Raw genomic sequence first — 24,029 nt, 5'->3', positions numbered from 1 at the left:
GTAAACTCCGTTAAGTTAGAAATCTCACTCTTCTTTGAGGTTTTTTTTTTAAGATTTTATTTATTTATTTGACAGAGAGATTACAAGTAGGCAGAGAGGCAGGCAGAGAGAGAAGGGGAAGTAGGCTCCCTGCTGAGCAGAGAGCCCGATGCCGGGCTTGATTCCAGGACTCTGAGATCATGACCTGAGGCGGAGTCAGAGGCTTAACCTACTAAGCCACCCAGGTGCCCCCTCTTCTTTGAGTTTTGAGAACTGCCTCTCCTGAGCTGGTCTTAGTAGAACTCATTTGGTTGATTATTGTCAGTTAGCTCCTGTAGAAGGAGCAGGCTCCAGAGACAGAAGGCATTTTCCTTCTCGGTGACTTTTTCAGGTGTCTCAGTACCCGTTTACCAGAAAGGCTGGTCCAATGTGGAAGAGCCCAGGATGGAGAGGGTGTCCTGCTGAAACTGGAGGGTTCTAAGGCATACTATTAGCCTTTTTAAAACTTTACTTGCTTTAAAATCATCTTGGACACTTTTTTTTTTTTTTAAGATTTTACTTTTTTATTTGACAGAGATCTACAAGTAGGCAGAGAGGCAGGGAGAGAGAGAGGAAGGGAAGCAGGCTCCCTGCTGAGCAGAGAGCCCGATGCGGGACTCGAACCCAGGACCCTGAGATCATGACCTGAGCCGAAGGCAGAGGCTTAACCCACTGAGCCACCCAGGCACCCCCATCTTGGACACTTTTTAAAGGAAGATTTCTAGGCTTGCCCCAGATACTCTGATTCATTGTTCCTGAAGTATAGCCCAGAAATACACATTTTATTTTATGGTTTTTTTTTTTTTTTTTTTGGTATTGAGATATACCTGACATGCACCATTATATTAGCTTCAGGTGTACAGGATGATAATTGGTATTTGTATATATTGCAAAATGGCCACAATAAGTCTAGGTATCATATATCATATATGTTTTATATCTGGGAGAATACTGAGATTTTGCTACATAAATAGCTACAGAAGGCTGGGATGACTGAAGGGAGCAGCTGTTGTTTCCCTCTGCACAGGTCTTAGGAATTCATGGTCAGGGGAATTGGGAGGGGGACTGTGGTCATGACCAAAGGGAGAGAGGTTCCCTTGTATGCTATCTGATGTGAGAAAAAAGGAGAGAGAAAGAGAAAGAGAGACTAACAGCTGTTGACTGTCAGCTAGGCAGCTCCAGCAGGCAGGGTGTCCAGGGTCAGCAGGACCAAGCTCTCACTACTCAGCATCCTCCCCTCCTCCCTTCAAACCTGTACTCGGCAGATGTCCCACAAAGGACATTATCCACGCAGGCACTTTTGTACCACTGTGTGGTCACTTCCAACAGGTATCTGGCAGTTTCAGCTTCTCTGTTTTCATTCATGTCCATCTGCTTTCCCCGTACCTTCTTGAACTCATTCTCACTCATGAACACAAGGGGCCACTACTCATTGGGTGGCTGAATGGAGATGTGGAACTGTTGGGTTTGGATTCACAGCTGGAAGTTGAGCACTAGGTTGAGTCACAGAAATTAATGCCCATGAAGCAGTGGCAGATTCTCTGGGTGCTAGGGACTCAATTTCAGCATGCTAATGCCAGCAGACAGTTTAAGGGTGACCACATGCAGGCCCTTGATGGGGATATGGGAGTTCTTGGAGCAGTGGGTATGCACAGATACCATGTGGGGCCCACCAGGACAAATGCAGGCTGCGGAAGGTCTAGTCCACAGCCAGCCCCTCACCAGCTACAAGGTGCAGCTGCTCCTGCCTTCCAACCCCTGACCGTGGATTCAGCAGCAAGGGCATCAGGGAAGAGTCTGTGACTGTCACACCTCCCATGGCAGCAGCCAGGCAGGTGAACATAGCCGTGGTGGGAGACACAAGGTGGACAGTAGGAGGGGGAAGTTCTCTGGATCAAACAAAGATATTTCTTTGGCTGCAGGAGTCCATGATCCACTGGGAGGTTTTTCTTCTTCTCCTCCTCCTCCTGCTTCTTTTCCTCCTTCTCAGGAGCCAGATTCCTCCTGCCCTTCCTTGGGATCAAATATCTCAAACTCTCATGAGCTACAGCTGGAATCTCTGCCCTCATCCAAAGACAAGCCTTCTCCTTGTCCTTCTGGCACCTTCTACATCTTCCTCTTTTCCTCTTCGTCCTCATTGTATTCACTCTCCCTCCTTCTCCCTTTCTCTTCACCCTCATCGTGGTCTTCATTATTAGACTCGCTGCTGGAGTCTTTGGCTGCTCTAGCTGCTGCCTTCTCACTGAGTGACTCACTCTTGGACTCTGAGAGTCTATCTGTGGACTCTGTGGGGCCTGACTCCTCCTCGTCTCCTTCCTCTTCTCCCAGTTTGAGCACTTGGTCCATTTAGGTACCTCCACATTGCACGCAGATGTGTCTGGAGCTTCCTCTGGCTGGTGTGGGAGCTCTAGGTAGCCTGTGGCCTTGGCATTTAATGGATGGGATAATGAGTCCAGCTGGAAGTGGTCTGGTCTTTGAAGGATGACTCCAAGCCTGGGGCTGGTTTGGGTGCCAGGAAGAGCTTCTTGGCTTGGTGGCTGAGGGCTCCACCCTACTCTGAAGAGAGGATAAACTGCCAGGTGACAGGTCACAGATATCACAGTTCTGCTGGGACTTGGACAGATTTAGCATATACTGGGTCAACAGTTTGGTCTGCTTGGGTTTGGTCAGGTAGAGCTTGGCTGCCAGGTTGATAACCTGGAGTATGTGGATGTCTTGCTCTGCTGTGAGGGACTTGGCCGTTTTTCCCAGGACATCAGGTGAATATTGGAGACATGCTCACTGTATTCCCCAATGAGCCACAGGATGCTGGCTCAGGTCAGGAGTGCCTAGGTGTTAATGTGAGCTTTGCCAACTTCTGACATCCTCAGGCTGTGCTGGCTGCATTTGCAGCAGCTTCTTAATGATGACCACTGACTCTGTGATGAATAGCTCATCACATTAAAATAGTGGCCGCACCAGGCCATTAAGGCAGGTGTTACAGACTCGTCCTATGTTAGTTGATCAGCATCCAGTGGCCTGGATCATGATGCCGTAAAGTCCTTGTCCATGCTGTGAATATAGGTCTGGAACTTCTATAGGACAGTAAAGATTCTAGTTTCATTAACTAGGATGTTCAGCCCTTCCAGCTTTAGGGTTCTGATCTGGGTGGAGTTGATTGACCTGATCCAGAAGCTCTTCAGGTAGGATTGAAATCCACTGGATGCTCGATGGGCATGGTGGCCGTGTACTGCCCCTCATTGTAGAGAGGACAGGGCCAGGAGTATGAGGAACTTGGGCTGGGGCTAAGGGTGATAGGTATGGGGAAGAGAGGTCTACTAAGTAGAATGGCATAGAAGACAAGTTGGAGGAGGACAACAGTAGGAAGAGGTCAGGACTGGGGTCAGTGTATGGGGAGGTGGGCCAGGAGAGAGAGAGAGGCTGGGTGATGTGCCCAGCATGCTGGAGAAGTCTTTTTTTTTTTTTTTTTTTCTTTTCAGCGCAAAAGATTTTATTGAACAGTTTGCATTCTGGACAAATAGAAACTCCTGCCTCAGAGAAAGCTTTTTTGAGTCAAAAGTCCTGGAAATTGCTACAGAGAGCAATGGGCAAGTCTGGACTGGAACAAGCTGAGGGAGCCAGGAAGGCTCACGTTTTAGGAATCATCACATGAAGTGCTGACCAAGGACACAACGAGGCCATTTTTTTTTTTTCAAAGTGACAAGAATATGAATCCGGTCATTCTCCAGAACATTTTGGAAAACATTCTGTGGGCCTTTCCTAGATGATCCAGTGAACCAGAAAAATGGGAAGACCTGTGCTAATTACACATTTATAGTTTCTACACTTCGATTTAAAATACTAAGCAAACTATGTTCTCCTGGAAGAACATATAGAAATTATTACCTACTTTTAAACATTTTTTATTTATTTAATTAATTTATTTTAAAGATTTATTTGAGAGAGAGGGAGAGAGAGCATGCATACCTGGGCAAGCACTTGCGTGCACCAGCTTGGCGGGGGGGGGGGCTTGAGGAGTGGGTGGTGTAAGTAGGGACAGAAGGAGAGGAGAGGCTCTTCAACTAGATTTTCCCCATTTTGCACAGACCCAGGGGCTGTGCTTGATCTCCCTAACCTGAGATCAGGGACTGAGCCAGAACGGAGAGTCAGACACTTAAGGGACTGAGTCACTCAGGCACCCCTGCTTATGATTATTACAAATATTTAAGCCTTTTCTTCAGTCTGTTCAGACTTAAGAATGTAACTAGTTTTGTTTTGTTTTTGTTTTTAAGATTTAATTTATTTGACAGAGAGAGATCACAAGCAGGCAGAGGGGCAGGCAGAGAGAGGGGTGGGGTGTAGCAGGCTCCCTGAGCAGAGAGCATGATGTGGGCCTCCATCCCAGGACCCCAGACCAGAGCCGAAGGCAGAGGCCCAACCCACTGAACCATCCTGGGACCCCAAGAGTGTAACTAGTTTTAAGAATAGTCTATGAAGTCTCAAAACTTTAGTCCACTGAGAGGAGGTTTTCCTTTGCAGTGTATTTTATGCCTAACAGTCAACCTATCAGCTAATGAGCATCTTAGGGAGGAAGGAATTGCCCGTATGTAGATGATGGATGGCACCTGGCAGGGGTAGGGGCCCAGAGTTATAAAGGTGGTGGCGGCCGCTAGAGCCCGGCAGGAGGAGAGCGTGGAGTTGCTGCCCTTCCACCAGCATCCCCCAAATGGGTGTTAAATTACAGGCCTCCTCTCCTCCCGCGGAAGCTTTCATATTAGCAAATAAGCGTCTTTCACAACAGTCTGGACGCCTGGGGACCTGCCGCCACTGCGCCGAGCCCTGGGGCAGGTGAGTCCGCGGTTCTCAGATTGTTACGTAGCCTTGTGGGTCTTGTGGCCTGGACCCATCCTGGTTTTCAAAGTCAAGTGTTTTGGGGGCTCTTCCCCCAGCAGCCGGTCTTAAAAGTTGGGGCAACGGGTGTGGGGTTCCAGCCCTTTGCATTCAGCGGGAAGTTGCAGGTTCTGAGTTCAGTTCTGACTGTAGGTGGTTTTGGACGCGGGTGGGGATGGGGTGGGCCGTCTGCGGTGAGATTGTGCCTCAGGCTTTTGTACTTGCTTTTGTGTGGACCTTCTTTCACGGAGGAGTTTCAGATGCAGATTTGGTTTGTCTGTGGTATGAAGTGAGTTTAGGTTCTTTTTACGTTGCCGTCTTGAACCCAGTCAAGTTCTAGAGGCGGGAAGCCCTCGATCAAGGTGCCAGCATGGCTGGGTGAGGGCCCTACACATTTTAAGTAAGTGTTAACTCTTCTTTTATATATGGATGGTAATGTGGAGAACAAAGGCGAAAGAAATAAAACAAGTTTCCTTACAGTTTAGAGCCCATTGACAAATACTTGAGACAGGCAGAGTGACCATCCTTAAGGAGCTCCATTATCTCCATGTTAATACTTTGCTGGAGGAAAAGGCAGCCTTAGCTTGGCATTAGCCCGACCTCTAGGATCCTGTGTTGTCTTTAATATATGACCTTTGGAAGGTTCCTTTATTTCTACCCCGCCCCCCAAGATATATGTTAGTAATTATTCTCCAAACATGTGGTCTGCTGATAGCATCTAAAGGGTCTCATGACTGAGGTTTTTGTAGACAGTAGTAAATGACCTTATCCTAATAATAGCTAGCCCCTCAAGGTCCTGGAAACCTTTCCTCCAAATTCCCTTAGAGACTTAGGCTCTCATAACTCCCTCCCAACTTGAAAATCTATAATCAGTCACTCCTCACAACTCCACTGCAGCTTCTCTGCCCATGGGGCCTGTCCCTGTGCTTTAATGAAACCACCTGTTTAGGACACCTGTGTTGTTCAGTTGGTTAAGCTTCTGACTCTTGGTTTTGGCTAAGGTAATGATCTCAGGGTCATGAGATGGAGCTCTGTGCATAGAGTCTGCTAACGACTTTCCCTTTCCCCTCTGCGCCTCCCCTCTCTCTCAAGTAAATAAATAAAGTCTTAAAAAACACAAAAAACAAAAACACAAAACCCTTTTTTTTTTTTAAGATTTTATTTATTTGACAAACAGATCACAAGTAGGCAGTAGAAGCAGACAGCGAGAAGGAAGCAGGCTCCCCGCTGAGCAGAGAGCCGGATGTGGGGCTCAATCCCAGGACCCTGGGATCATGACCTGAGCTGAAGGCAGAGGCTTTAACCCATTGAGCCACCCAGGCGCCCCCACAAAACACTTTTTTTTTTTTAACCAAGGATGTCTTAAGAATTCTTTTTTTTTTTTTTTTTAAGATTTTATTTATTTGACAGACATCACAAGTAGGCAGAGAGGCAGGCAGAGAGAAAGGGGGAAGCAGGCTCCCTGCTAAGCAGAGAGTCCGATGTGGGGCTCCATCCCAGGACCCTGGGATCATGACCTGAGCCGAAGGCAGAGGCTTAACCCACTGAGCCACCCAGGAGCCCTGTCTCAAGAATTCTTTCTTGAACTTTTACTCCCAGACCCCAACATTTTCACATCATAATGTTTGTATTCTACCCCTCTGATGCTAATTTACTAATTTACTAATATATCTATCTATCCATATATCTGTAAATAATTCTGGAATATCCTTTCTTCTCCTTCTGCCTCCAGTGTATACCTCAGATCTTTTTCCTTCCTCTCTGGAGTAATATAGAGAAAGCAGGGTGTGATCTTGTTCAGGCAATCTTGGAAAACAGCAAAATGGGACTATTAATGAGATGGTTTAGTTCTAGCTCCAGAGAACTTTCCTTGAAATTTTTTCCTGTCATCAGATTGACATCTGACTCCATCACCATAACAATTTATGTCCCATTAAAAACATTCAGGCATTACCTGAAGAAGCAAATGGGCTTTTCGTCAGCATCTCATCTCAAGCTATGTTTTCTTGTTTGTTTTGGCATGAATTAATGCTCCAACACTGAGCTATGTAAGCGTCTAGAGGCAGGGAGCATCTCACCATCTTGGTACTGGAATGATCAAGAACACACATAACAATTGGGGAAGAGTTAACAAACAAAAACCAATTATGTTCATAATATAGTGACCATGTGTTTACTTGTATTTGTAAATGCATAAGGACATCCCCACCCCACCCCCCAGCCCTAGAAAACATACCCTGAACTTTCCTGTGCTTTCCTCAGGGAAGGGAGGTAGGATTTGGGAATTGTCCTCTGGCCCTCATTATTTTAATAGTTTTCTGTTAGTGTCATTATTTCAAAATTTATTTTAAGTTGCTTTCATTTTGTTTTACAATTGTCACATGTTCCAGTATATCCTGAATATAATTTTAAAGTTGGCAATGATAATATGTTTAAAAATAGTTTACATTTATGTATACTAATAACAGTGGGGGATTTATAACAAGAAATGTCCCCAGCCCGAAAACTTTTTTTTTTTTTTTTTTTAAATAGGTTATAGGAAGATGACTGGTTATAGTGAGAGATTATCTGCCCATTATAATGTTTATGAGGCAGGATTTATTCCAGTTAAAATGAAGCATTTAAGCCTCTTTCACAAATTTATCTATAGAAATTTCCTGGGAGCATATTTTTTTTTTTTAAGATTTTATTTATTCATTTGACAGAAAGAGAGGGATCACAAGTAGGCCGAGCAGCAGGCAGAAAGAGGAGAGAAGCAGGCTCCCTGCATCCCAGGACCCTGAGATCATGACCTGAGCCAAAGGCAGGGGCTTAATCCACTGAGCCACTCAGGTGCCCCTTTGGGAGCATTTTGGAAGAGGCTTCCTCCCCGACAATATTCACCTGGAAGGAGGTGAGGTAACTCTAGTCTGAAGTACAGCATCTCTGAAAAGATCCGGAGTTATGAACAGATATGTGGATAGATGGATGTATTAATGAGTTGTTATGAAACCATCTTGAGAGATGTTAGGCTACATATATACATGCATATATTCGTACAAACATGACATAGCATGGTATCGACTTCTTTTCATAGTAGGGCACTCCTTATTGCCTGAGATCTACCTGGGGAATGGCAAGTGCCACCAGAGGAGTAGAATACAAACCTCTCTCTCTGCAGCATGACAGAGAGAGAGCGAGAGAGAGGAGTTGCTGAGCCATGGCACTTGGGTTCAAGCCTTAGGTCTAAACCTTGGCTGCACATTACAATTGCCTTGGGAGCTTTCAAAAACAACATAGCAATGCCCTCCCCCGCCCCCCGCCACCCTGATTCTGATTTAATGCTCTAGAATGGGGCTTTGGCAGTATTACCTTTAAAAGCTCCCCAGTTGATTCTAATGTGCAAGTAGGGTTGAAAATCACTAGATTAGAAAAAGAGAATATATCGTAGTGGGTGACAAAGTGTGTTAGTTGAGCAAACACGATAGTGATCAATTGATAAACCTTGCAAAGGAAGAATACTGTGATCAATTAGAAGACCAGGCATAAGTCATGCTAGTAACTAGGATTCTGAAGCCTGAAAGAAGCCAAGTTGTAGGACACACCAGGACAGCACAGCACTTGAGGACACATTAAAAAGGAGAAGACAGACCAGACCAGCACGGAGATAATGTATTCATTGTGCAATCTGGACACCACTTTCTCAACTACATTGGCTCACCGTTCTTCTCAGTTTCCTAGCAAGAAAGAATTAGATAATGGTTTTGGAACTTGGCTATATACCCCCATGTGGTCTGTTATCTATATTTACTGTCAGATTAACATGGAGTAAAATGGTTCTCATTACATATCTGGGCATATTGGATCTCTGTAAATCTTTTCTGTTCTAGTCTGGGCAGGTTACTTTGTAATAAAAACTGTCCTGAATTCTGGTTGGTATGGTTCAATACACATTTACTGGTCACCTAATAGGAGTTGAGTATAGAGCATCTATTAAATAAAATAATAAAAATTCCTGCAGTCGAAGAGGTTGTATTGTAAGTGAGGGCAGATCAGTTCAGCAGGGAAGGCACTTCTTTTTGAGGTATTTTTACCTAGTGATGAGTACTACGAATTAAATGAAGCAGAGTCATGCGTTAGAGCCCTTGGGGTGGGAATGATTCCGGGGTCTCTAGATAGGTTGGTGAGGGAAAATACGTGAAATGAAACCTGAGTGACTCTAACAAAAATCTGGGACAAAGGATGTTTCAGAGAGTACAGCAGATATAAAAGCTCCAGACAGAAATGGAGTTATTAACATCAGCTGGGTCAGAGGATTCACCTGAAAAGGAGTTTGGTGGCCAAATAAGTGCTCATCCCCCAATCCTCTTCTGATACACGAAACAGGTTCAGCGCAGTTCCTGAGAACTTCGTGTTTTGCTTAATCAGGAACTGCCCAGATTCAGATGTCCTACCTAACTCCTTCCCCTAGGCGGAACACACACACATATACATAAAGTCTCATGTTCATGTATTTATTGCACACGGCCTCACAATGCTCAGTGGGATGCCCAGTTGGTAATTACACCTGTGAATCATTGATCTGGATGATTCTGTCTTTGTTATCGAAAGCATGGCCCTAGGACTATCTCAAGGAAGTATTGGCTTTCTGTAATTCTGTGTTTCAAATACATTGCCCACATGCTCTGCCCTGGCTTCTTTGGGTCTCTCTGTTCCCTCCCTGTCCTGTGCACTGTTTTGTTCATTGGGGGAAATGAGACTGGGGATTTTACCCCTTGCATATATCAGGTTGTCTGTGTGCACGTCATAATCGTCCTGGTCCTCTTGTTGACCCAAATCTCTAAAGGCATGAAGGTTTTAGAAGTCTATGCTACTATGAACAAAATAAGCAGATAAATAAATAAAGGATTTGCTAGGCTCCAGAAGCGAACACACTATTCGTAACTTGGATGATTTTCCATGTTATTAAATATGGGGCAAGTACCTTTTTACATTTTGATTTTTCATGTTTTTAATATAGCTTACTTCATGTCATCTGATGAGCTTGATACTTTAATACTCTTTGTTCTTTGTGTGTTTTTAACTTTAATCCTTCTTGAAATCATCCTGGAGACAAGTTTGAGGCTTTTGGATTACTGTTTTTTTTTTATTGTTGTTACCTTTAATTGTAATGTTCAAATTTTGAGAACATGTTTACTGTGTAATAACCAAATAACTCAAATCATATTTTTGGCCTAAAAGGTTTGAATTTTTAAAGGAGCATGTTGAGGATTATCAAGGTCTATGATTATTTTATCTGGAAAAGTTGAGTACTGCCATGCTGGTATGAACTATTATGGTTAAGTTAACCATATTGTTAATTGAATCTGTTAAAAACAAACAAGCCTTAAGTATGGGCTCTGTGCTCAGTGCTGAGTCTCCTTGTTCCTCTCCCCTCTGTCAGTCTTTCTGTCTCTCTCAAATAAATAAATAAAATCTTAAAAAAAAAAAAAAGGCCTTAAAACACAGAGTGTAGAAATGTGTTTTGTTGATGGTGATTTTATAGTAAAAAACAACTAAAGAAAATATAAATTTTCCTTTCCTTTATCTATGATAGAGTTGTCTTGTGGCAACCACCTGTAATAAATTTTAAACTTGAAAATCCTTAGCTTCTTGGTTCAGACAACAGCATGTCTTCACCTTCTGCCATTTCATATTAAAATATATCCAGGGTGAAAACCAGGTAATTTCTTTTCCTGAGGTAATAAAGATCACTTTATTCTTCTTAAGGCTTTCATTTATTTTTTTATTCTTTGAAGATAATTTTCTAAGTTATGTTTAGTAGCTGTCTGTAAGTAAATCCCAGAACCTGTATTTATTAAAACTTCTATCAGCAGTCATTCTAAATTATTTTAATTCTACTATTTATTGTTAGTCTAATACTTAGATTATACTTAGCAATTTTTGTAGATTTAAGAAAATAATCCATATTTAATTCTGACCATAAAATGTTACTAGAATTTTTTGTAAGGTGAGATGGTGATAGTCAGCATATGAAACTTGAATATAAGGAGTTTACATTTTGAACTTGCAGTAGTTTTTGGCACATATTTGGCACTCAATAAGTGGGATGGTTGGAAGGAAGGAAACTGAGTTCTGTTACTTTCTGATAGCGTTTTTTTAAATTTTTTTCCAAAATAGGTGTACCTGAAGTTTATTATATGCCCTAAATAATAAGGCTCTATTGTCCAAAGTTTTTGTCATATTTTACTGGAATAGCCATCTTTGCAATATATGTGGTAGCTGATATAAAGAACAAGAGAGACTAAAAAAATTTTTTCTATCTTATTTCTGTAGCTGGTTCTTAAGAGAGTAGTAGTTAGTTTTATTTTCTTGTTGAGAAGTAATAAACATCTCTGTCAGTTATGGGGGGAAGGGAGTGGACACATATCTGGGAGTTTCACACATAAGTAGTTATTTCTAGATTCAAAAATTCCCAAATAGATCAAGTTCAGTACTAATGTTGAACACATAGCTGCATTTTAAGAGTCAATTGAGTTATTTGTTTATCAAAATCATATGCTTTTTTCCCCTTGTATTTCAAAACTGACTATGCCTATCATGAAAACAGAATTTTCATAAAGATTGTAAAATATATAGACAAAGTCTAAGCAAATGAAAAATCAAATTGTGTTTCTAAATCAATAAAAGCAATAACAAGAAAAATTCCAAATATATATAAAGTTTTGTTTCATGCTTTCAATCAAGTGGTCTGTGCAGTTTAATGAGCCTTTCATATTATTGAACTAGCTTACCAATTTAGAACAAAGTGGAATATAGACTGGGTCTACAGAACAATATCCATGTGTATGATTGGTTAAAAAAAATGCATTATACATCAGGAAAGTAGGAAATCTAGGGATAAAATAAAAGAAGAGCTTTCCCTTCTTCCCTAATTACTTCTGCCCACTTTTTGCATCAGTATGAATTCATGGAGTCATAATTGATTTAATGGATTATAATATAATTTATTTAGATGCCCAAATTTTTTCAGAATGGGAGTCCCATCAATATGCTTTTGTGTCCTTTTGAGAAGTCTTCATCATTTCTCATTGAACATCTTTAAGTTTAACTTAAGTAATATTATATAACTTCCTGTATACTTCTGTTCCCCCCTGCTGGCCTTGGTAACATTGTTGTCATACATGTAAATTCTAAATATGTTATAGGTCTTACAAAACAGTTATTATTTTTTACTGTACACATTTGATTCCTTTTATAGGTATTAAAAAGAAGGAAAAAATAAAAAGAGGAAAATATGTTATAATTACCACATATTTAGAATTTTTGGTGCCCTTAATTGCTTTCTGTAGATATGTATTTCCATCTGCTATAATTTTCCTTCTGTATGAAGAACTCCTTTAGCATTTTTTGCGTCATAGGCTTGCTGGTGTTGAATTCTTTTAGCTTCATATATCTGAGAAAGTCTTTATTTCATCGTTTTGGAGGCATATTTTTCTATGTTAATTCTAGGTTGACCGTTTTCTTTAGTAGAATTGTTATTCTGTTCTGGTTTGCATTGTTTCCAATGAGAAGTCTAACATTCTTCATTCTTTTGTTTAAAATCTACTACTTTTGGGGCACCTGGGGGGCTCAGCGGGTTAAGCTTCTGCCTTCAGCTCAGGTCATGATCTCAGGGTCCTGGGATCGAGCCCCACTTTGGGCTCTCTGCTCAGTGGGGAGCCTGCTCCTCCCTGTCTCTCTGCCTGTCTCTCTGCCTACTACTGTCAATAAATAAATAAAACCTTTAAAAAAAAAAGTTAAAAAAAATCTACTACTTTTCTGTAGCTACTTCCAAGACTTTCCCTTTGTCATAGTAACTGAACAATTGGCTTAAGATATGCTATTGCATTGTTTTGTTTCCTGTACTTGGAATTTATCAAGCTTATTGGTTCTTGTGGTTTTTATTGGTTCTTGTGGGCTTATAGTTTTCATTAAATTTGGAAGAACAGCAGCCATTATTTCCTGAAATATGTGTTTTTTGTTTGTTTGTTTTTTTGTTTTTAAGATTTTATTTATTTATTTGACAGAGATCACAAGTAGACGGGAGAATTTTCAGAATACCTCGAAAAAGTGAATCACAGTAAAGTGAGTCAAATAAAATTTTTGGTTCCCAATGCATATAAAGTTGTGTTGATACTATACTATAGTCTGTTAAGTGTGCAATAGCATTGTGTCTTAAAGTGTACATATTAATTTAAAAATTAAGTTAAAATGCTTTAATGCAAAATACTTAATAAAATTGTAAATATAAAATAATATAAATAAATATAATATAAATGTAACCATTCCAGGAAGTCATAATCACAGATCACAAATCACCATAGCAAATGTAGTGATGAAAAAGTTTAAAATATTGTGAGAATTACCAAAATGTGACACACAGACTTGAAGTGAATGAACACTGTTGGTAAAATGGTGCCAACAGGTTTACTCGATGGAACATTGCCCCAAACCTTCGATTTGTAAAAAATGCACTTATTTATGAAGTGTGATAAAGGAGGTATGCATGTATCTGATTGTTTCTTGGTCTCTTTCCATTGCTTTTTTTTTTTTTTTTTTTTCCCTTTAAGGATCAGATCTTCCTGATTCTTTGTTTAACTGGCAGTTTTTAATGAAGTATCCTATGCTATGATCTTTAAATTTGTTGTTACTGGATACTTCTGTATATCTTTAAATATTCTTGAATTTTATGCTAGAAAACAGTTAAATTACCTGGAAAGATACTCTTTTGAGTTTGCTTTTAGGTTATATGATAAGTATCCTTAGATTAGACTAACCTACATCTGATTTTGCCCTCCTACTGAGATACTATGGAGTTTTCTAAGTATTCTGATTTCCTGTGAATTGTGAGGATTTAACTTTCTGGTTGCATGATTCTTTTTCTGCTCTCAAGTAGTCTTGCCTAAATGTATGTTTATCATTGATGAGGCAAAGATTTAGAGAAATGATCCAACATTCCCATTGCTTTTCTTCTGTGTAAAATTACTTCTCTCCAGTACTGTGATCTGCAAACCTTTCCTATCGTGGCCTCCTGCTTTTAATTACCTCCTATTTACTCCATTGGTGAGGAAGGGATTTTCACCTTAGACCTTTGAGGGTAACCAAACCTGTGTCACCCAACACTGGACAGAGGAGACTGACCATAGTCACATGTGACTATGTGACTATATTCACATGTGACTATATTCACAGTGTGGAGGAGGGGATGGAGCACACCACACAGGGCCTTACAGAGGTGGCTCCTGGGAGCAGTGAACAACCAGAGGCTATGGGAGGCAGGCTTTGTAGTACTGAGAGGGTCTGGTAACCCCCCAGTTCCTATGAAAAAAATATAATTGGTTTGTTGGATAATTCCAGGAGCTGTCAGTGGAACCCACTATTACACTGCAAGCCTGAAGGTGGTTTGGCTAGAAGATCTCATCCATGAGTGCAGAAGTGGGAGTGGCTATACTATTGAGAACCTCTCAGTTTCACCAGATATAAAGGCAGTACATAATATTGGATCTTAATTTTAGGCCTCACACCATATACCTGACTCTGATCTCCATGTTCTCAACTTAGTGGCATTGGTGGGCTCTGACTGGGTCCTTCTCAGTACTGCATCTGAAATCGCTCACTAGGCCATAACCTGGGGATAATCCTAGAGTTCACCTCTTTCATATATCACTGTCCTGTGCCACCTTATGTGCATGGCTGGAAAAAAGTGCTTCATTGACTTTGTTCATTGTTTTTATTTTTAGTAAATGATAAATCTGTCCCGTTTCTCCTTCTTGGCCTTAGCTTCTATTTTAAAGAACTTTGGCATGGCACACTTGATAAATTGAAATTTAATGGAAAGTTTATCATTATTAAGCAAATGTGAAGTATTTGATCAGCAAGAGGAGGGTTTCACCACTATTACTTTTACAAGGTTTCCTATCCTTCCAGAACCCTAGAAAAAGTGTTATTGTAGTATGATTAGAGGAAGCAAGGCATAAAAGGGTGAAGAGAAAAGGGGGGGGAAAGAGTATATTACATACCAGTAAACAGTGTTCTTATTAGCATTCCCCTTTCATTTGTAGACTTGAATCTGAAGGCTCACAATTTTGAAAATGAGACAAGTAAGCAGTTGATTTTTTTTTTTTAAATTTCAGAGGGAGAGAGGGAGAGGTGGGGTGAAGGAGAGAGGGAAAGGGAGGAAGAGGGAGGGAAAAGAAGGGAGAGGGAGAGGGGAGCCCAATGTGGGGCTCAATCCCAGGACTCATGACTTGAACTGAAGGCAGACACTTAACCGATTAAGCACCCAGGTGCCTCTAAGCAGTTGATTTTGAATACGTATTTAAACTCTTCCAACACCATGCTCCTGCCAAAAACCAATTTTTTTTTTTAAAGTGGGAATAATATGGACATCAGTGATTCCCCCCCCCCCCGAAAGACATGCTGTAAAACCTACACAGGTACTTTATACAAGGTTTGGCACACAATAGGTGCTCAATTAATATCATTTCCACTTAAGCCAGTTTGATTACTTCTGAAGGAGTTTCATGTTTCAGAGTTTCCCTCTCTCTCTCTCTCTCTCTCTTTTTTTTTTTTTTTTTTTTTTTTTTTTTTTTACAAACTAAACTTACTTTACCAACTATCTGGTTTTGATTTTGTTTTGGCCGTTTTCCTTTTCCATTTCCTCACTCTGGGAGGCTATAAACCATGCTGTGTCCATAAGTAAATAAAAAAGTCTTCAGCTTCCCCAACAAAGAGTATTTTTGGCAAACTCACTGCACTTAACACAAAGTGTCAGAATTTCAAAGCCTCCCTAAGGAGTCTGGCAAACATATCTAAGGGAAGGTAACGGAGTGATTATGAGTCCTTTTCAAGGCAGTAAGGCCACTCTCCAGAAAGAAAGGCAGTGTAAAGAGTCACTTGCTTATCCTACAAGACCTGTAGCAGCAGCAGAAAATACGTGCAGGCAAAGAATAAGATACTTTGGCTCAAACAGGGGAGTTCACTTGAAAGCCATGAATTACTTTTAAAACCTTACTCTAGTAAGTATATAGGAAAACTGTAATTCTTTTGATTATGTTCAATCCATATGATAGTCAATTGTGTTAACAAGTTTGTATTGAGCAAATTAAATTGTTTTCAATATACTGTGCTTTAATATTTGGACATAAAGATGCTGTGAACTGCATAGATAAGGTCTTGTTAGTGTTAACATGCCAACTTCTCAATTACTAATTCCATAACCATAGCCAATTATCTAGGATCTCTGCACCTCACTTTGCATCTCTTGTTAATAATGGACATTTCGTAGGATTTTTTCTGAGTGTCACATAAACCAACACAAGTAGAAGATCAGCCAGGATCCAAAATTCATAAAAGGTCCCCAGTGAATGATTGCTCTGCTCTTGTTACTACGACTGTGAGTAAATCATGAACTATTACTACGTTTATCATTACATGTTTGTTTTCAAACAATGGACATTTTTAGATTCTTCCATTGCTTGCCAAAAGCAGAGCTCCAAAATCAAGACAGGAAACAGAAATGAAATATTATAGGCACAATGATGGAAACTAAAAAAAAATCTATCATTTATGAAACCATGACATTTAAAATATAAAGAATTATTGCTCATATTAAAAAAGAGAAAAATAAGGAGCATAAAATAGCACTCAACCACTATAACAACTTTTTGCCTTGTGTATTCACTCATTCATTCATGAAATACTTATTAAACCCCTGTGATGTTTGAGCCATTATTCTCGGCATTGTGGATAAAGAAATTAATAAAACATATGAATTTGGGCTCTCATGGAAATTGCAAGTTCTTAATGGGAAAAAGAGAATAAATCTCATGCTGTGTCCTTTCCTACCTTATCCTTTTCCTCAGAGGGTGATATCTATCTATCTATCTATGGAAAAATAAGAATGAGAAGAGGAATAAGGAGTGTGTGTATGGATAGAAAGGACTGTGATTTTTTTATTTATTTTATTTTTTTTAAGATTTTTATTTATTTATTTGACAGAGACCACAAGTAGACAGAGGCAGGCAGAGAGATAGGAGGAAGCAGGCCCCCCACTGAGTAGAAAGCCCAACGTGGGGCTCGATCCCAGGACCCTGGGATCATGACCTGAAATGAAGGCAGAGGCTTTAACCCACTGAGCCACCTAGGCGCCCCAGGACTGTGATTTTAGATAGGATGGCAAGAGAAAAGCTGAATGAGAGATTGCGAACAAAGACGTAAAGAAGATGTAATTTTGACCTTCCTGGCTGGATGAGGAGAGTATGGAAGGCAGAAGAAGCAACAAGCAGTGCATAATCCTGCATGGGACCATCTAGTATGGATAGAACATAGAAGAGATGAGTGTAGTTAAGTGAGCAAGGCTCCGTCCTGTGATTTGAAGGTAGAGAGTTAATGAAAGGAGAGTAAGTATTCAGAAGACTGGTGATCTTACAGATTATTCTCAGGGCATTGACTTTTTCTTTTAAAGAGTTGGAAGAATCATTCCAATTCTGTGCTGGGAAGAGATTAAGAGAGGAGTAGGGAGGGGCTCCTGGGTGGCTCTGTCGTTAAGTCTGTTGATTTTGGCTCAGGTCAGGATCTCAGGGTTGTGAGTTGGACCCCACATTGGGCTCTCTGCTCATTGGGTAGCCTGATTGAGACTCTCTCCTTCCCCCCACCTCCACATCACTCTTACATGCTCTCTCTCAGATAGATAAATAAATAAATAAGTCTTTAAAAAGGAGAAGTAGAGAGAAGATTTAGGAATTGGGGAGCGATTGGGTTCCTGATACATTATGATGTGATTAAATATGGGGTATAAAAGAAGGCAGGAAATCATGAGTAACTCAAGGGCTTTGGGTTGAACAACTGGGGGATGGAATTTCCAGGTAGAGAAAAAGACAATGCAGGTGGAAATTAGAAATAGTAAGATCAAGAATTTGGTTTGGGGGATATTAATTTTTAGGGAATTATCAGACATTTGAGCCTTGGTGTCATGAGAGTATTTGGATACAAGCCTGGAATCCAGGGTGAAGATCCCAGCTAGAGATATACAATGAGGGTCACCGGGATATGGAATTTTTTTCCCATGTTTTTTCACTCCTTGCCTGTAGACATTTTGAATTTATATATCCTGTTTCTCAGCATTACATTAACATTTAAAAAAATATATTGCCTCACAGCGACATGTAGTATTATTTTAAGGACAATGGAAGGTATGTGCCAGATCTAGAGGTAAATGGTTAATTTCACCAGGTATCATTTTGACAGCTTTGAGCTTGGATATGCTCTTTTAGATTTGTGATCTTCAGTTCCTCACTTGCAAATAAGAAACAATAATACCTATTTTATATGATTTTTGTGAGGGGCATGTTTTATACCATTCTTTGAAATTTTAGTTTTTAATTATTAAGTGATATAGGATGTACAATATACTTAGTGCTTCATATTCATTACCTACTTTAATCCTCACTAAAAATATAGAGGTAGGTGGAATTATCCCAGTAGGAGTGCAGAGCCTCAGGAAGATTGAATAATGTACTCATGTTAACCTAGCTAGCAAGTAGCAGAATCAAACCTATCTGTTAACGGTTTTTGTTTTGCATTTGTTGTTTCTACATGGATTTTACATAATACAATCTAAAGTCCTAGGAATAGAATAAGCACACAATAATTCCTCACTATTTTCATTATTATGCATGTGAGAAGCTTAGTTATCAGTATTAGAGTAGTATCTAATTTTCTATGAGGATCAAACAAAATTTCACTTGAATGAATAATGTATGTATAACAGTTCTGGTAGCAAAATTCTTTCAAATGCAGTATATTAATTAAGCAATATTTATAAATATATATCGGTACGTGAATTTCAGTTGTTCACCCTATAAATTAGTACAGTGTACTCAACATCATACTCAATGAATTGCTTTAAGATGAATGCAGAGTGGATCCATGGCATCTGTCTTATTTACTCAATGTGTCTGCGTCTCCAGTGTTCTATGGAAGACCCACTGGGACTCTTTACTGTTCCCTTCCAGTACCTTCCATTGTGAAGACTCTATCCCAGATATCTAGATGTAATCTAGATATGTTTATGTCCTGAGTGAAACCAGCCTATTAACTTCCAAATGCAGTTGAAAAGGTATGGATGGCGAAATTTTCTTTGAATTATCTGTATTACAGCCAAGCCCAGTTTAAATAACTCTTGATTCTGTGGATAAGTAGTGTCTGTTGCTAGTGTGCTTTTTTATATAATTATTATTTATCACATATGTTTTAGTTTACTTATACAGTGTTTATTATATCATACATGTCATAACATACATTAATATATTTAGTATATAAATGCCCGAAGATCTGTGCCATAGTGGTCAAGCGTGTGCAAGAGCACAAGTGTTTTGCATGAGTTGTGCATTCAGTGTCCCATTCAGGTGAATCTGATTTGTTTGGGTAATTTCTCATAAAATTTAGCATTCTCATTTGTGAAATGGAAAGGGGACACTCTTTTCTCAGGGTTTATCATGCGCTTTGCAAGATTATAAATAACGTCATTAGTGACCTCTATGACAATAATTTTAAAGCCTAATATTTATTGGGCACATACCAACTAAGTAGGTGCTCCAAATGTTTATGTGAACTAGTGAAAATAATTGTTATAATGCCCTCAAAGGCAAGCATTATAATTATATTCCTTTTGTAGAGAGATTAGAAACTGTGGTACAGAGAGGCTAAATATCCTGCCCAAAGAGGCATAGTTGGCATTTGCCTCCTTGCTACAAAAGCAAGATAAGTTGTCGAGAGCAATCATGTCCAATAAAATTTTCTTCAGTGCATGAAATTCTGTATATCTACTCTGTCTTGGGTGATCAACTAGCCACACGTGGATGTTGAGTATTTGAAATGTGATGAGAGGGATAAAGGGACAGAATTTTTAGTTTAATTTTAATTACAGTTTAAATTAAGTAGCCATATGTAGCCAGTGGCTAACATATTGTCCAGTGACGCTGTGGAGTAAAAATCTATTACACTGTGAGACCCTCCAGGGCTTTTAGTGTGTCTCATTTGGCTTTGTGTCAGGGGCCAGTACTGACTTGGAACACAGAGGCGCACAGTGAATGCTTGCTGCAGTGAGAAGAGATTTATTTATGGGTTCTACTCTCAGCTTGTGGGTCTAGTTTCTGGTTTGTGGACATCCCGTTATAGCTCTACTCCTCCATACCTCCGCTGTCTTTTTACAGTCTTGCTTAGTGAGCCTTTCCTTGGCTTCATTTCAAGCTCCTTAGCTAGGTTTAAACACCAAAAGGGTCACCATTTGCCAGGGAGGAAATAAAAACGCCAGCTGAGAGCGTGTTTTGGAGTACGGCTGATCTGTTTGATACCCAGTCTTACAACTTCTGAGCTGACTATCCTTTCTTAGAGAAATCATGTACATCTCAGTTTTCTGTTCTATCAGGTGTATATAATAAATGTTCTCTTTGCGTGAAGTTGTTGGGAAAGTAAATGGAGGTAGTTCTTGAAACCCTTTGCAGAATACCTGGCAGGTAGATTTCAATCAACAGATACCTATTTTTATTATTATTTTTCTAAATTTTTCCTATTTTTGCCTTTCCTTCAAACCTCCAACAGATCACAAAGGTAAAATTTCAGGAGAATGTTTTATGGAAAACATTTTGAAACATTTAGACTATCTACAGGATGCTGATTTACATCTTTTAGTTAAACAATCATTTCTTGAGCTACAATAACTTGCCAAATCCTTGAGGTGGAACAAAGAGTATATATAAGGATAAGTAAGACACATCTACTGCCTCCAAGGAGTTCACAGTGTGGTGGGAAAGATAGCCAACAAAATGATTACAGAGTAATGTGAGCGTTATAGAGGAAGTAAGTATGAGGCCGTGATCATCATTACTGGATAGGTGGGAATTGTCATGGAAATCTTCACGGAAGACGTTCTGTATCACTGAATTCTAAAGAATGCTTAGCATTTGTTGGATGCATATGAAATATGAACTTCATTGATCAGTCTATCCTTTGCTGTTAGGAACTTAATGAATAAATTATGAAAAGTAGTTCTTCCTCCTTCATCATCCTCTCTTCTTCTTCCCCCTCCTCATTCTTCTCCTTCTTCTGATTCTGCTGCTGCTGCTTTTGTTTTCTTTGTGTAGGTTGATTTTTCAAAAAAAAAAAAAAAATCTAGGAAGTGAAAGTCAATCTTGTATCTAGATCATGCTTTCCCTACAGAGTGTTAAAATGGGTAATAGGAAGAAAGACAGTAATTAGTATGTGATTATCCTGGAGGTCTCATACTACAGCAGATGCCATATGAAAGGTTTAATTTTTTTAAGGTTTTATTTATTTGACACAGAGATCACAAGTAGGCAGAGAAGCAGGCAGAGAGAGTGGGGGAAGCAGGCTCCCCGCCGAGCAATGCAGGGCTAGAGCCCAACGTGGAGCTCCATCCCAGGACCCTAGGATCATAACCTGAGCCAAAAGCAGAGGCTTAACCCACTGAACCACCCAGGTGCCCCTAAAGGTTTAAAAAATCCAGATAAGAGGAATATCTCAAACAAATACAATTCTTTTAAGTATTAAAAAAAGTATATCAAATAATTGCCACAGTTGGTAAGTTGATGATCAGCATATTTGGAGGTGAGCATGGGGTGCATTGAAGAGCAGCTCGAGCCTCCATACTGTAATTAAGTATGAGTCCCAGACAATCTACACAGCCTTGTCCTGCCAAGACTCCTCATATAACTATGCACAACCCGTGCCACCGACAGAGTGCATTGCACAAGAAATTACACATTTTAAATTAGATGCCGGAAAGAGGGTTTCTAACTACATAGTGAAGGCAGCTGTGCTATTTGGCCATCTCTGTTTTCTATGGTTTAGCTCACTATATTAAAAGTCTGTGAAATATTTTAGATCTGTTACCAGTGCACTAGGGCATGGTGATTGAGAGTTCCTGAGATAGTTTTTGTTCAGATCCTATCTCTGATCATTCCTACCAAGCTATTTAAGCTGTATATGTCTCAGTTTTCTCAGCTATAAATTAAGATTAATAATAGTATCTTCCTTGTAACATTGCTCTAATAATTAAGTGAGGCACTGTATAAAGTGATTAGCCAGGGGCTACCCTAATTTGTGGCCAATGAAAGTTAGATACTGCCTCTTCTATTATTCTGTTGGTGTGGACTGTGTCTTCTTGGTATACTGTGTTCTTCTAACTCCTGAAACTTTTTTTTTAAAGATTTTATTTATTTATTTGACAGGCAGAGATCACAAGTAGGCAGAGAGGCAGGCAGAGAGAGGGAGGAGGAAGCAGGCTCCCTGCTGAGCAGAGGGTCCCATATGGGTCTCAATCCCAGGACTCTGGGATCATAACCTGAGCCAAAGGCAGAGGCTTTCACTCACTGAGCCACCCAGGGGCCCCAAACTCATAAAGCTTTTAAAAAATGGTTGTTCAGGGACACCTGGGTGGCTCAGTCAGTTAAGTCTCTGACTCTCGATTTTGACTCAGGACATGATCTCAGAGTAGTGAGTAGGAACACGGCTTCAGGCTGTGCATGGGTATGGATCCTACTTAAGATTCTCTCTCTCCTCCTTCCTCTGCCCCTCCCCCAGTGCTCTCCTTTGTCTTTGTCTGTCTCTATATAGCTAAAAACATCATTGTTTTGTGAAGCAATGAGTAAATGAGAGCCTGGTATTTATATGGATTTTGGAATCATGCCAATAAATCATTTTTTCTCTGATTCCAGCATTGTAATATTAACATTATACTCGATAATTTGAATGAGTGATGCATTTAATAATAAAATTATATTATTAAATGTCTGTAATACTCCATATTGGGGACAAAAGATGGTGTGTGGATTACTTTTACGAATTATTTTAATGTTCCCATTGATATTCATCGCTTACTCATTTTGTTATTGGTAAATAATCATTTGCAGAAATATGTTTGCCAGTTCCAAAACTTATGTGTACACACACACACACACACACACACACACACAACTTCATAGGTGGTCATTGTGTAGTGTTGAAGTTGGGATTTAAGCAAATGAAAACTACTTTTTCACAGGAATAGGCATTAAGAAACACTCTCCAGTTACCCTGACAGCAATGACATAAAATTTTTCTCCTGCATTTCGTCACAAAGGACAGAAGAGTGTCAGAGTGGAGTGAGAAATAAGAAACCAGTAGAATGTGGCTTTCCAATTGGATAACACACACTTTCCCTATTATTTGTAATGAAGAGTGTACCGTGCAGATCTGAATTCCAGAGAAGTTTTATAAAATGAAAATAAAAAGAAACACAGCATTTCCTTTAATGAATACACTGGGTAGTATAAGAACGGAAATAGATCATTTCAGATGCCTTAATTAAAGTGTTAGTAAAATCAGTTACTGCATTGGAATTGGTCAGGAATATTTTGCAGTATTTGAATTGTTTTTGTGTGCATATTTGTTCATTATAACCCAGCACATGATTCCCACAAATGTGTGGAAGTGATAAGGTTTACCAGAATTCCTGGTGTGTTTGCGTGCATTTTCATTTCTCTGCTCTCTGGAAGAGGGCATTTCCCCTTAAACTCACCTACTTTTTTTGCTGCATGCTTACTCTTTACCTCTTGGAGGATAATTCCCTTTGTTAGCTTTATCGTTTGAACGGGGCCATTCTACCCTTTTTCCTTCAGTACTTTCTACCACAGATAAGAGGGAGGCTGTGACCCTCTCAATTTTGTCCTCTTTGCAGATTTTCTTCAGGTGAGGCAGAGGCTGAACTAGCCTGTTTGTATATTTTACTGCCGCAGAATAAGTATCAGCTTTATTATTCAGAAAACACATCTTCATTTTCCGAGGCTCTCATTTTTTGCATAATTTGGGAAGGTTTGTTTTAACTGACCCTTTTCCAGCCCCAACTCCCCAGCTCTCATTGTTTTCTTAAAGAACTTTTGTGTCTATGGGACTTCTTTTCTCACTCAGATTAATGTCTCCTTTCTTCAGCATTATCCCCGAGTAGAGAGACTGGTAGTACAAGGATGTCTCTGAAGGTCTTATGTTAAAATGCAAGATGCAGTAGGAGGGGGGAAAAAAAAGATGGAGAGAGAGCGTTGTCAGTAATAAGGTTTTATCTT

General features: G+C 39.9%; 1 pseudogene; it reads right to left on the bottom strand.

The window, feature by feature from the left end:
- Positions 1-1,165: 1,165 nt before the first annotated feature.
- Positions 1,166-4,770, bottom strand: LOC116865501 (annotated as a pseudogene).
- Between the last annotated feature and the right edge of the window lie 19,259 nt (positions 4,771-24,029).

The sequence above is a fragment of the Lontra canadensis genome, unplaced genomic scaffold (assembly GCF_010015895.1).
Source record: "Lontra canadensis isolate GAN:19392208 unplaced genomic scaffold, GSC_riverotter_1.0 scaffold8, whole genome shotgun sequence".
Lineage (NCBI taxonomy): Eukaryota > Metazoa > Chordata > Mammalia > Carnivora > Mustelidae > Lontra > Lontra canadensis.
The sequence above is the reverse complement of the archived record's forward strand: the minus strand, read 5'-3'. Positions and strand labels throughout refer to the sequence as shown.